Source organism: Ixodes scapularis, unplaced genomic scaffold, assembly GCF_016920785.2.
Source record: "Ixodes scapularis isolate PalLabHiFi unplaced genomic scaffold, ASM1692078v2 PGA_scaffold4__175_contigs__length_147842914, whole genome shotgun sequence".
Lineage (NCBI taxonomy): Eukaryota > Metazoa > Arthropoda > Arachnida > Ixodida > Ixodidae > Ixodes > Ixodes scapularis.
Window position 1 is genome coordinate 11,375,533 of NW_024609879.1, and position 13,595 is coordinate 11,389,127.

At 46.1% G+C, this 13,595-nt stretch overlaps 1 protein-coding gene across 1 annotated transcript in view; it reads left to right on the plus strand.

The window, feature by feature from the left end:
* LOC115330940 (venom metalloproteinase antarease-like TtrivMP_A) overlaps window positions 1-13,595 on the plus strand; it is a 107,589-nt gene that overhangs the window by 44,865 nt on the left and 49,129 nt on the right. The gene's annotated exons all lie outside the window — the stretch shown is intronic.

Sequence of the window (13,595 nt, forward strand, 5' to 3'; positions counted from 1 at the left end):
CATCCCGCGTAAAAAGAAGAAACACCGCATGCAGCAGTAACCAAAAACGACAAGTAACGCTCAACACGGAAAATGTCTATCCGAGCGAAAAACAAAAAATAATGAAAAATATATACATATGTAAAAAAGATACCGTAGACGTTGCTCGTGAATTCCGATAATGAAACGCAAAAGCAACAAGAAAATATTCGAAACTAAATGTTCAACAGCAAAGTCACTACACAAAAACCAACACAAGCAGCGGCCATGAATCAGTAATAAAAAAAAAAAAAAGAAGCGACAAAATTGTTTGACATGAGTGACAAGGCGAGATTGTGAATAAAATCCAAGGGCCCACTTCCAAAATCAAATCGAACTGCTTTGACACCATTTCAATATTTCTTTTTTTCACAGTACGTAACGATTGCATTTCCTGCAAATTGCCAGGAAGTTGGTTAAAGAGGTTCGGGACATAATAATTTCTTGATCGTGTTCCATAATTCGTATATACTCTAGGAATATCATATTTCTCGGTCCTCCTAAGCTGTTTTTGTCTGGTTGACTTTGTCTTGTAATCGGCCGTGAAGTAGTTTGACGTGATGATTGTATAGTTCCTCAGATTACCTATCGCCAGAAGATTAAGTTCGATAAGCTGTTCTTCGAATGGGATGTGCTCGAGCCGAGTTCCATAAGTGACGTTCTTTACCATTCTTTTTATCATGTTATCAATTTTTTGCTTTTTGGTGTTCGAACAGAATGCGTAGATTGTTATACCATACCTCAATTTTGATTCACCTAACATTTGGTAAACTGTTTTCCTTAATGTGACGTCCGCGTGACTACGAAGTCTGTATAAGTAAGATGAAATCATCCTCAACTGCTTTATTAGGTTATCTGTATGCAAATTCCAGGATAAATGTTCGTCAAAGTAAATTCCTAGGTATTTAGTTGCTGTTGCGTATGGTAATGGTGGACAGCAACAATTCGTGCATTCCGCAGAATGTAAAAATATGGGTTTGGTGAGGTGAATACGCTTTTGATGGGTTCTGAAGCACATTAAAGTAGTCTTGTTTTCATTTACAAAAATATAGTTTTTTACAAACCAGTTCATAATTTGTTTGATGTCTTCTTGTAAAGCGGACGCCGCAGTACTATAATTTTTGTTTGCTAGAACTAAAGCGGCATCGTCTGCATATTGATATATATTTGATATTAAAGACAAAGAAGCAAAGTCATTCATGTATATATTAAATAGCATTGGGCCTAATACCGATCCCTGGGGTACACCGCAGGTGAGGTTGATGGTGTCACTTATACTATTGCTAATTCTTACTTTCTGTGTTCGGCTGGTAAAGTAATTTTTGAAAAATCTAAGGAACGGTCCTCGGAATCCCAGACTTTCTAGTTTATCTAGTAGAATATCATGATCTATTGTATCGAACGCTTTAGTTAAGTCTAAAAATAAGGCAAGTACAATTTTATTATTGTCTATCTTCTCATTAATAAAATCCGCTACGTCTTCGAGTAGAAGTGACGTATTTTTATTTTTCCGGAACCCGTACTGACAGTTACTTATTAACGAGAATTTGTCGCAGAACGAGGTCATAGTTTTTAAAATAAATCTTTCCATTATCTGATGAATGACTGACAATAAAGCTATGGGCCTGTAATTGGAAACATCTTTTTTGTTCCCTTTTTTATAAATTGGCCGCACTATCGACACCTTCATCTTATTAGGTATATCTCCTGTAGGGAATATCATTTTCGCCAGTTTTGCTTCCCAGTCTTTGTGCCGATCTGTATACGCTACAGGCATCAGCTTCAAGTTACGGTTGACTGTTTCTATGATATTTGTTTGTGGATGGTAAGGCAAAGTTAGTCTAACCGGTATCTCTAGTGCCTTGCTCGCATCCATGAAAATCTTGCTAACAAAATAAGTGTCTTTTTCTGCAATCAGCGATGCCGGAAAGCTAAAGCGCGAACGTCTCAGCTAGACAGTTCCAGATTTTCCTAGAGTCCAGCTTGTCCAAAGGAGACATTTCGACCCACTTCGTGAAGTGCATGGTCACAAGTAGCAAATATTGTTCGTCGCGTGGACTACGGGGAAAGGGACCGAAAACGGTCACAGGCAACGCGCTTTGCTTTCGACCGACTTCATTAAACCTGTTGTTTGGCCATCTCCTGCTTTCGCCTTCTGCCATACCGTGCAGTACGTGCGTACCTAATTACATCCTGCCTCAAGCTTTTCTACGTTGCAATATGGGACAACTTTTCTTAAGTTTTGCTTCAACTGCTGCGGCCTACCTTGGCGGAATCATGCATGTCTTATGAATGAGTGAAACGGTTTGCGAGGTATCATAGTTCGGTTTAGCGGGCCGCAGGACCCATCACCCGCCTGGTGGATGTACCGCAGCACGCCTTTGTCGGTGCTCAGCAAATATCAGTCCAAGTCTCTGGGACTCCCGGTGCCGGATGAGCTTTCTTCTGCTAGGCGATGTACCACCTACGGGCGTAGTCCATCAGACAGCTGGGCCACCCAGAGCTCCCCCCTTCTCATGAGGGTTCCCAAGCGGGAATCTTGTGTGATTAGCGCCGCATTGGCCAGTACCATCAAGTCGGGATCCACATGCATTTCCTGCTCGAAAAGTGTAGCCCGGACCAACAAATCTGCATCGTGATTAGCCCCTCCGGGAGAGCGCCTTTAGAGCGCACGACACTAGAGCGCCGACGTTAGAGCGCGCAACACGAGGGCGCTGCGACAGTAGTGCGCTTGACACTAGAGCACACGATACGAGAGCGCATGACCAGTTGAGCGCGTGACACGAGAGCGCACAACCAATTGAGCGCGCGACACGAGAGCGCACCCCATTTGAGCAAACACCGCAAAATGTGTGATGTACCCGCGGCTCCACAGACAGAACAAAATTGTACGACTCATCAGATTGAAGCATTGGTGATTTTTGATTAATTGAATATGCCTTTAATAAAAAAATAAGAATAAAAAGGGTACGACTCTTTCTAACCATTTGTTTACTGACATCGGAGAAAAAATGGGGCAGGGGAGTGGGCTGTGGCATATAGGTACCGGCAGAGCCGTGTATAGAGAGAGTTTGGTCAATGGGAGGCGCGGGCAGAGCTAGGTCGTGCACCAGACTCGGAAAGAGTGCTTGGCATGCTCTCTTGACCAACCAGAAGCTGAAAAGAATCCCCTAGCGGTGGTAGCGAGAAACAGTTCTGATCAATGGTATAATAAGCGCGTAAGGGTGAAGTGGTTGTGGTTCATAATAGGGTGCACGTGATGTTTCTATCATGATCATGGAGAAAGATGTAAGAAACAAATTCGCCGCTCAACTCTGTTTTGCTCGGACTGAGTGTGACTGCTCAGACGGCAGATACCCGGCCCTCGGCGCTTGGCGTAAAGATTATGTCGATCGTTTCGCTAGTCACCCTCTTCCACCATCATTTTAAGTCACCGCGATTGAAACATCACGTGTACCATAATTTCAGTTACCGGGAGTTAGTCCGATGCACTTATCAGGTTTGTTTCTCGCGACCACCGCCAGGGTATTATTTCCGGCTTTTGCTTGGTCACATTCGAATTTGTGAAGACGCCCTGGAACACGTCCAGCCCGCTTTCGGCCAATGGCGCTTCCTCATTTATCTTCTATACTTCCCAACGAATGGCCAAACTCTCTACATATACGGCTCTGAGTACCGGGAAAGGTTGCAGTTGAGCGGAGCAGCGAGTTTAAGATTTCTTCACAGTGCTGCGGTGCGCCTCTCGGATATACTATAAATAGTTCACTTTTTGCTATATTTGGTCTATTATTGACAGGCATTTTGGCTCCGATCTATTTGGTGGCTATTTAGACATCCCTCGTATAAATTCAAAGGGTATTCTGACGTCCATGGCCGTAATAAAGAAAGATCACCGCCAAGAAGTACCAGTAAAAAACTCATCAAAGAAAAGCTCAGCGCAATTTTATCGCATGCAGATCTTTCCAGCCTTTTAACGGATACAGGAAAACCTCCCCGGAAAATCTGTAATACACAAAATCAAAGAACTAGTGAAGCCTTCCTTAGTTGTTTGATTTAGAAAACGTTAGAGAAAAAGTAAAAATAGCTAGAGAAAAACATTGCAGCTGACCTAGGCTAGGTCAGCCGCAACGTTTATTTTTTTCTGCAAAAATGCATTCTACAGTTATACTTTTTTTTTTCTGTTAGGTTTTTGTAACACTTTTTGGTTTATCACACCTAAACATTTCGTCGACTCATTTTGCAATGTCATGGCATAAATCCCTGCCAATTTTACATAAAACACGCGATGCCCGAACAAGTGGTCGATCCGGTCGGGCCACTCGCGCTGGACTGGTTGTGCGCTCTCGTGACGGGCGCTCTAAGGACACGCGAGCAATGTCGCTGCGCTCTCGAGTCGCGCGCTCTAACATCGCGGCGCTCTAGTGTCGCACGCTCTAACGTCGCGGCGCTGTAGTGTCGCGCGCGCTAACGTCGTGGCGCTCTACTGTCGGCGCTCTAATGTCGGCGCTCAAGTGTCGTGCGCTCTAGGGTTGTACAGCCGTACCTCCCCACTTGTAGTCAATAGCGTGAGTGTAGCGTGGCAGCGAAAGCGCCTATTGAGCGAGCAGTCCTGCGGGTTTATTTTTAAGCGCTTTGAGCCACAAGAGAACCATGTGGTCACTATGAATGCAAAACAAAAAGCCGTCAGGGTACATGTCAAACTTCTTAAGTGCCGAAATAATCGCCATACCCTCTTTTTCGGTTGCTTAGTAGCTTCGTTCCGCTCCGGTGAGTGTATGACTGCCAGAGGCTACGGGACGAAGAACGCTCTCATGTTCTTGTAAAAGAATCACTCCTACTCTGCAATCGATTGCGTCGGTCTGCAGGATGAGCGAACGATACAAGTGGGGAAGATCTAGACACGTAATTTTCAGTGACAGCCCCTGAAATACACTTAAATGTTTTTTTTTTGTTGCCCCCTCACCATTTTCTTTTTTTACGAAGCAATTGGTTCAAAGGTTCTGCCATTTTGGCACATTACGGAATGAAATCTTTATAGAAGGGAATTATCACGAGATACCTCTGTAAGCGTTTGACACTGTGGGGGAGTGGGTGCTTCGTTCTTGTGCGCAGCTTGTTCACATTCGGGCGGAGCGTGCCGCTATATATCTTCAACAAAGCTGATTACAAGCGAGGACAGCTGAAGTTTATCTGGATGAATCGTAAGGCCAACCTGGTGCATTCGTTCAAGTATGACACGAAGGTGCACGAGATTCTCCTCGAATGTTCCTGAAAATACAACTACGTCATCCATGCACGCCATCGCAAACTCGTACTTCCCGTCACGGAGGGCAACGTTCATTAGTCACTGAAAGCTTGCGGGAGAGTTGAACAAGCCAAGGTGAAGCCGGGTGAATGAAAACAACTCCCTGTGGCAAATGAATGCAGACTTTTGTACATCAGCCGGGTGAACTTCCATTTAGAGAAATCCCCGGCTCCGGTCGAAAGTTGCGAAAACAGTTGTGTTGTAGAGCGTAAATTACCGAGGAAATAGTGGGAAACGGGTAACTGTCTCTGACTGACACTTCGTTTACGCACCTGTAATCAACGCAAAGACCTGCTGTGCCGTCCTTTGAACCGAGGATCACCGGCGGAGCTTTGAATCAAGGATCACCACGCCTGTGTCGATCACTTCCGTGAGCGCCGCATCAAGAAGTTCCGGCTTGTGTGCACTAATGGCTCTCGCATATAACCTCCGCGGGATGTGCACGCATCCTTGGTTTCGATTCAGTGCCGTTGGAGATCGGGGTTCCCAGGTCTTTCTGTGAACATCAGCGAGAAAGGCTCCAGCAGGGGCTGGAGATACTTCTTCTGCGAGCTGCTACCGGTACACTCATCCACCGCCTTGTTGACTTTGCCAGGGAAAGAGGAATCTGTCCGTAAAATTCAACGGAATTGTGTCCCGTGGATAATGGGTACTGATACTTCCGGCATATACACAAACCGTTGCCTGCGATTCTTGCTGTGGAAAGAGATTCGCAGTCTGACGGCACATGCAGCAGGTAGTACAAGTACCGACGCTACCTGCAAGTTTACACCTGCTGTCCGGAAAAAGTTTTTTTTTTTCCTTTTGCAAACCTCGAATATCGAATCTCCAATAAGTGATGTCTTAGCACGAGTGTCGAGGAGCGCGGCGATTGGAGCGCCGAGCACAGTAACTGTCATACGTGGCTCCATTGTCTTAGTTGTGGATTCGGTTCAACGTACCGTGGGGACGACTATTACCGATTTTCTTGCTCGGGTGTTGTTGCAGTCGGGGCCCGGGGGGCGCTGGCAAGGGACCCTAGGCGATTTTCCTTCCACGGCAGCCATCTTTGATGTTGCGAAGCCGAGACCATCGTTGGCCCCTGAAGTCCTGCCCGGGCCGGGCCTCCTCCAGCCGGTCCACTTGAAGGGAACTGCGTTAGAATTCAACGCAGAAACAGACGTGCCGCTCGCATCATTACCGATGTGGGCCTCAAAGGGCATCCCGCCATCCGCCTCAACGACGGACGCGCCGATTACCTGATGACCACGACCATGCCGGGCGGGTTTCCGAAGATACCCCGCAAAAGAAGGCGCAACAGGAGTCTTATAGCCATGAGAGGGGAGGGCACGGCCTCCGGAGGTGACCGCTGAAGCGGACCCAACGGGTATGTCAAGACTGGCAGTGACTTGACCAGGCCTATTTACAGATAACAACGAGAGACCCTCCGGGCTTCTCATGACCGTGATTGCGGTTGACCAGTCGAAGTAATAGAATGAATTGTTTAATGAAGGAGCCGTTAACCTGGCCACCTGGTGCAGCACTCAACGTCATGGCAGTCTGCGAGGCTCAGCATGAGTACCGAAGTACCGCTCGCATCTCGAGTCCTAGACGTAAGCTGTCGAATGTGACCAAATACTAGTAAGGGCTTTGAGCACATTGAGTCGTTTTTGAATGACGCCCGACATAATGCCAATCGTTGTAAGTCATTCGACGGAAGCTCAGGAGACTTAGGAAGCGACTGAAACTGTACAAGACACACGGCGAATCAAAACACGGAGGAGTTATTACCCTGCTGTGTTCAACACAAGAAGATTCTCCCGCGGCATGGCTCTTGTTCACGCTTGCAGACGGTCACCGTATCGGGGAAACTCAAACACATGGATTTTTTCGGTGTTTTTGTAGTTGCCGCGACATCCAGTGGGCGCACAATGTTTTCGGGATGCCGTTCCACCGAATAAACACGCCCGCGCGTACGTTTTACTACAAGGAAGGGCAGATAGGTCAGGCGTCGGGTGAAGAAAAATGGAAGACGTTTACAACTCTCTGTAACGCCGAATTAGAGCGCAGCTCTTGAGTAGGAGGAGGGAAGGGTACTGAGGTTCACGTGTTATTGGGGGGAGGGGTGGTCACGTGACCTTGGATGGGTCACATGACCCCCTCGCCAAGGTCACGTGGGAGTCACACGACCTCGGGGGGTCACCTGACCTCAAGAGAAATTTTTCCGCTAGATTTAGGGGGAAAATTTTTTCGCTAGATTTAGCGGGAAATGTTTCCGCTAGATTTAGTGGGGAAATTTTTCCGCTGGATTTAGCGGGGAAATTTTTCCGCTAGATTTAGCGGGGAAATTATTCCGCTAGATTTAGCGGAGAGATTTTTCCGCTAGATTTAGCGGAGAAATTATTCCGCTAGATTTAGCGGGGAAATTTTTCTGCTAGATTTAGCGGGGAAATTATTCCGCTAGTTTTAGCGGGGAAATTTTTCCGCTAGATTTAGCGAACGTTTTTCCGCTAGATTTAGCGGGGAAATTTTTCCGCTAGATTTAGCGGGGAAATCTTTCCGCTAGTTTAGCGGGGAAATTTGCCCATTAATTTAGCGGGGAATTTTTTCCGCTAGATTTAGCGGGGAAATTTATCAGCTAGATATGGCGGGGGAATTTTTCCGCTAGATTTAGCGGGGCAGTTTTTCCGCTACATTTAGCGGGGAAATTTTTCCGCTAAATTTAGCGAGGAAATTTTTCCGCTAGATTTAGCGGGGACATTTTTCCGCTAGATATAGCGGGGAAATTTTTTGGCTAGATTTAGCGGGGAAATTTTTCCGCTAGATTTAGCGGGGAAATTTTTCCGCTAGATTTAGCGGGGAAATTTACCCATAATGCACCGCGCGGTTACGCCGACGGCGACGCCGACGCCGCTCAAGCCGGAAACGGGCGCCTAAGAGCTGCGCTCTAAAACAAAGAAACATTGCCAACAGATCTGACGGCCGCTCCCAATCTGAAGAGAAACGGATGCGCAGTCAGCGGGTTTGCGGCGCGGCGCGCGCCACCTCCGCCACCACCGCCACCGTAGACAAACCAACCGCTGGGCGAGCGGGACACGCCGACGGGAGCGCCGGTAGCATCGAAGGCCACAGCCGCCTGCCGCCAAGGCCATGGACCCTACCGTCCGCCATCTTTGCATGCTTATTCGCAAGCGCTGAGGCCTTCCTATTCTAGTAGGTGTTGAGCAGGGCCGGTCGCCCCAATCCCCGCTGAGGAGAGTGGAGAGAGAGTTTCGGGGGGGAGGGGGGGGGGGGGTGGGGCGAACTGATGGCGCCTTCCATTTCTTATTAAGCCTCTTCCGGCTCGCGCTTTGTTTTATGGACGATCTCGTTGACTTTAAATTTTCTCTCAATCAGCGATATTGGGATCCCCTGCGAAGAGGTTCTCACTGCAGCATCTGCCTTCGATGACGAATTGGTTGTTTCAGCTCGTATTAGGGCAGCCGTCTCAATGGAAACATCAGCTGGCGACTTATATTTTTTCCAAATTAGCAGCCGTCAATTTGTGCTTCCTGTGCGGCGTCCGTCCACCAGCCATAGCGGCGACACTGGCTTGCGTGCCTTCCGTAATCGGCGTTTTCTCCGCCGCCGTGGCCGAAAGCATGGTAAGGTCGTCTGCATTTGTTGCGTCCATTTCCTCGTGGTTCATCATCGGTATGTTTGCAGGTGATATCATGGGCCTTTTAATCTTGTTCGTGTAGCTTGGCACGTAGTCCTCTTCTGCATGTCCATCCTCACGGCGCTCCCGGCACCGGGGTGTCTTACATTGACGGGCTTTGAATTCCAGCTGCTAACAGCGGAGACCAACAGGCGGTCAAGCCGCCACAAAGAAAAGAACCCAGTAGCCGGTGACTGTCACCTTGTGCGGCAGGCGACTACATCGTAAAGAATGAGCTTCGTTATCCTGGTCGAAGTCTCGATCTCGTAATCTCCACACGGCACCCATAACACTTGCCTTTGAATTTCCTGAAGCCTGGTGAAGGGCTGGAAGGCGCCGCTCGCCTCCTGGTCGTTCATGTATGTTGGCCACCAATGGAATCGAAGCGATGCCTCGGTCACATTGGGGTCCGGGATTACGCACTCTCTCTCCCTAAGAGTTAACTCTCCGTGGAAAGTCAGACAGTCACATGACGACGCATTGTGCCGCGCGAACACCCACGCGTGGTTGAGATATAATGCGCCAAGTTTCGCCACGTTCTTACTTTCAAAAGCGGCGTTTAGAAAGTTCCCCAAGTCGCCTGTCTGGTAGAGTTTTGCCTTGGGGTGTCCATAAAGGATCGCGGCCGTTCTCAGCCGCTTGCCGGAAGAGAGGGCCTGGAGGGTCATTCGGCTATCTTTCCTCTCCAAGTGAGTGGTTTCAGGCGACGCCACCGCGCTCTTCTAATTCATGTTTCTCGGTTTGTCCCATAAGAGCTCGGTAAACACCTAACCGTCACACACAAGTGCGTGCGCGCTTGTCTGTTTAAACATGTATATTCACTTCCTGAAACAACTGTTTAAATGTCTCCTTAACAAATATAAACCATCGTTCCTGAAATAACGTTTTTCATACAGTATGAAACTTAAAATATAAAAAGACACTGACAATTTTTTTTAGCGTGAAAGTAAATATACCTAAAAATATAAATGCATTTCGAAGCCTATCGCTGAGGTGAATTTATTTACAGAAATAATAAAAACTATAGCTAGAAACAACTATTTTTTTTCCGCCTGGTTAGCTTTGAAAGGAGAATTATTTTTTTTATTTTTACTGAGACGATTAGTTATGACCACGGATAACAATATTCACTTGCTGAATCACGCTTCCTTGTTTGGTCGGAAGTTCTCAATAGAATCCCACATCATACAGTGAACTGGGTGAACCACTGTGAAGGTTGAGCGAATACGTCTGAATGGTACGTTCTGGTACGATTGGAGGCGTTATTCGAATAAGGTATTTTTTAACCTTTTGATAAAAGGCTGCAGCTTGGTTTCTATTGTACCCAGAAAGCGCAAAACCACAAAATTTGAATTAACTCGCTTTCTAAACGCACGTGGCATGATTGAAAGTAATGCGGACATTTTGTGCAATCTTCCAAGCCCTGGGAATTCTCTCTACCTGCCAGAAAACAATGCCGTGCATCTGGTAAACTTTCGTGAATGTTATGTCAGCGCAACGGGTGTCAAGTTTTATCGTAACGCTGTTATGCTGGATTCGCCGTAACCAAATATGAAATAAGCTTAAGCGTCTGTCCTTAGTTTATCAGTATAAGGTAACATTTTAGCGAAGGCAGTAAGCGCAATTAAATCTTTTTGATTGTGGCTCGTCTCTGCGGGCGGGTAATCGCGCCTGCCACAAATGCGCATTTGGGCCTGTCGATACATTTATGAAACATCAAGGTTTTTGAATTGTTAAAGGCATTCCTCGGTCGAGTAATAACGCTTCGGCGACTCAAGAAAGAGACTGTTCAATACAGTTAAATCGTATAAAACGCTGTTCTCATGTTTATTTAACAGCAACACAAACAAAGAATATTTCTTGATCATCTTTGGGCTAACAGCTAGGAGCGTGATGACAAGTTGTGCTGCAGACATACATGGATTTTATTTATTTGGTTCAGTACTCTTGAGCAGTCTCCCGTCACCGTTTATTGAGCCAAAAGCGCGCACCTGACTCAGCTGCCTTTAACTTATAAATTTAAATTTACATCGCCCGGCTACCCGTAAAAACATGCGCGGATCACATCTATTACGCCGAGCGGTTTCTTTAATGAAGCGGCAGCTGCCCCATGCAATTCTCCTTTTGTTCCGGTCTGGGTTGAATACGCAATGTTTGATTGCTCATTTGTTTCGGTTTCATAAACATACTGGGTTTGTTCCGGTTTTGCACATATTTATTATTTTATTTGTGAATTTGGATATGGTTTGACACCCTGTTGTTCAGGCTCGAAAGCAATTTACATTAAACAATCATTTGCTTAACCTCTAAGTTCATTTCGCCCTCCACTCAATTTACGGTGATTTATCTTTTAATATATTAACTATAAGGTAGCGGGCACGCCCTCATTTAACTTGACAGGAAAACGCAGTATTCGCGTTCAGTTCCTCCTTAAAAAAATTCTGGATGATCCAAGTGTCCCTGCGAAGATTTATTTCTCATCCTTCCGTAAAAAACTAAATGTTGCGCCCCATATTATTCTGTAATCTTGAGGCACTTATCCTGGGTTGTTGGAAATATGTTGCAGTGATTACACACAAATCTGGCATCATTTTTTGGTGTTATTCCGAAGACGATCCGATGAAGTCATTACCCTTCGTGAACATATATCTCGGATCCAACAACTTTTGTGTATATATTTATTCTCTTTTCATGATTATTTGCACCTGATAAACAGTTGTCTACATTTTAGACACAGAAATGCTAAGCTGCTTGGCGCAAAAAAAAAAAGGCCCAAAATATACAGTCAAATAGACCCTCTTTTATGGGAAATGCGAAGAAAACCTAATATTACAACTTTATGATATTGGATAGTATATGGCCAAAATTCTGTAAATAGCTTAACTAGTCCGAAATACATTGGGCACTTTTTATGGGCCCTGTTTTCAGCGTATTTCGGCCAGTAATAATTACTAGTTAATAAAAAATTAAGGAGGAAATTCAGGGAATATCGACAAAAGCAAGAACGCTTCGAATTAGTCATAGTTGGTCCAGCCTGCTATAGTCCGAAGGCGACGGTCTGCGACTAGTCATACATAGTCCGCAAGTTACGATCGATGGAGAGTGAACCTTAGTAGCATACTATAGTACGCTACTAAGTTACCACTCATACTTAGCATACTTTTTTCGCAGGCGACCATCGGCGGTGTGTGGTACATAGTCCAGCATAGCTATTCCGCCGGCGATCGTCGTTACGCGCAACTGGCTCCCAAATAACGAAGCATATAACCGCCCGTGAACTCACGGCATCGCGGGTTGATCGTAGCGAGGGTTCTGTACGTTACCGGTAAATACCAATGAACCCCGAAAGCTTTCCCGCAAGACAGTTTCATCAAAATCGGTGAAAACCACAAAACCCCAAATTAATGCTGTCATTGAAAAAGAAAAAAAAAAGCTCAACTTCACTTAAAGAAATATTTTATCCAGAGCTTTATTATATGTTCATTCAGAACGCAGCCCCGAAATGCACGTCTCTAAGGCTGTCTCCTTCTTTGGAACCCTATACCATATATCCTGTCTTTCTGTTATCGGTGCAGGGACATTTTCAGAGTATTCGGGTTACGGGTTCGTTTCCTAGAGGTACGGAATTATTATGCCCCTATTATAATTTTGACAAAAAAAGCCCCGATGAACCCTGATTTAGAGTGTGATGCTACATATTTATACAAAAAAACATCGGATCTGTGAAACAACAACCGGAAAAACACCCTAGCACCCGCATCCCAATAACAATAAACCCCGAAAACGCGGAACTCTAATCATAAGGTACCAAGGGAATCTTAGTGATGTACCAACAAACTCAAATTGCCACTTTACTACCTGCTTATTTCTTGTGCAACGAGCCCTTCTGTGATCACTGCTCTTCCTTTTATTATTCCGGGCATTCTGGTGAGCCTGGCGGCCCAATACATCTGCTGTGCAAGGGTAGCCTCTTGGCACATCAAACAGGGTGCTTGTCCTCAATAATTGCTTGACCTGGTGAGACTTTTGGCACCCTCGACGGTACACTCCAAAAGAATTTGCAAAGTCCTACGCTCGGAATACTGCCGACAAGCCCGGTTTCTTAAAGATTGTTTGTGGACGGTGTGTGCCGCACAAAAGGGCGCCCCACGGAGAGACCGACTGTCCTTCTTTGATTTGAACAGGTCAGTGCAAGAGGTAGCCGAGTTTTTTGTGGCAGCAAATTCGATGGAAGTTGCCAATAAGTAGTTTTTCCTCCTTTGGGAGTATACAAACATCACCTACAATAGGCAAGGTCCTCAGCCTTGGTCCAAACTTTCTGCACGCCGTCGACTCTCCAGCCTCCTCAGCTTCTGAAGTTATCTCGAAGTGAGTCCAGCAGAGTGGATGAAGGCTTTACACCACAATATGTTGTCGAATGTGTAGATGCTCTTTGCAGCATGCCAGCCCGCACCACACGTCTTCATGATCCCCATCCAGTGGTCAGATTTGCATTGAACGATCAGGTACGCATACCACAACCAGACAAGGCAGGACCCTTTGTGCTCATTTCTAAACGAATGTTCCAAGACAGAGCTAATGCGGCCGAGAACAAGA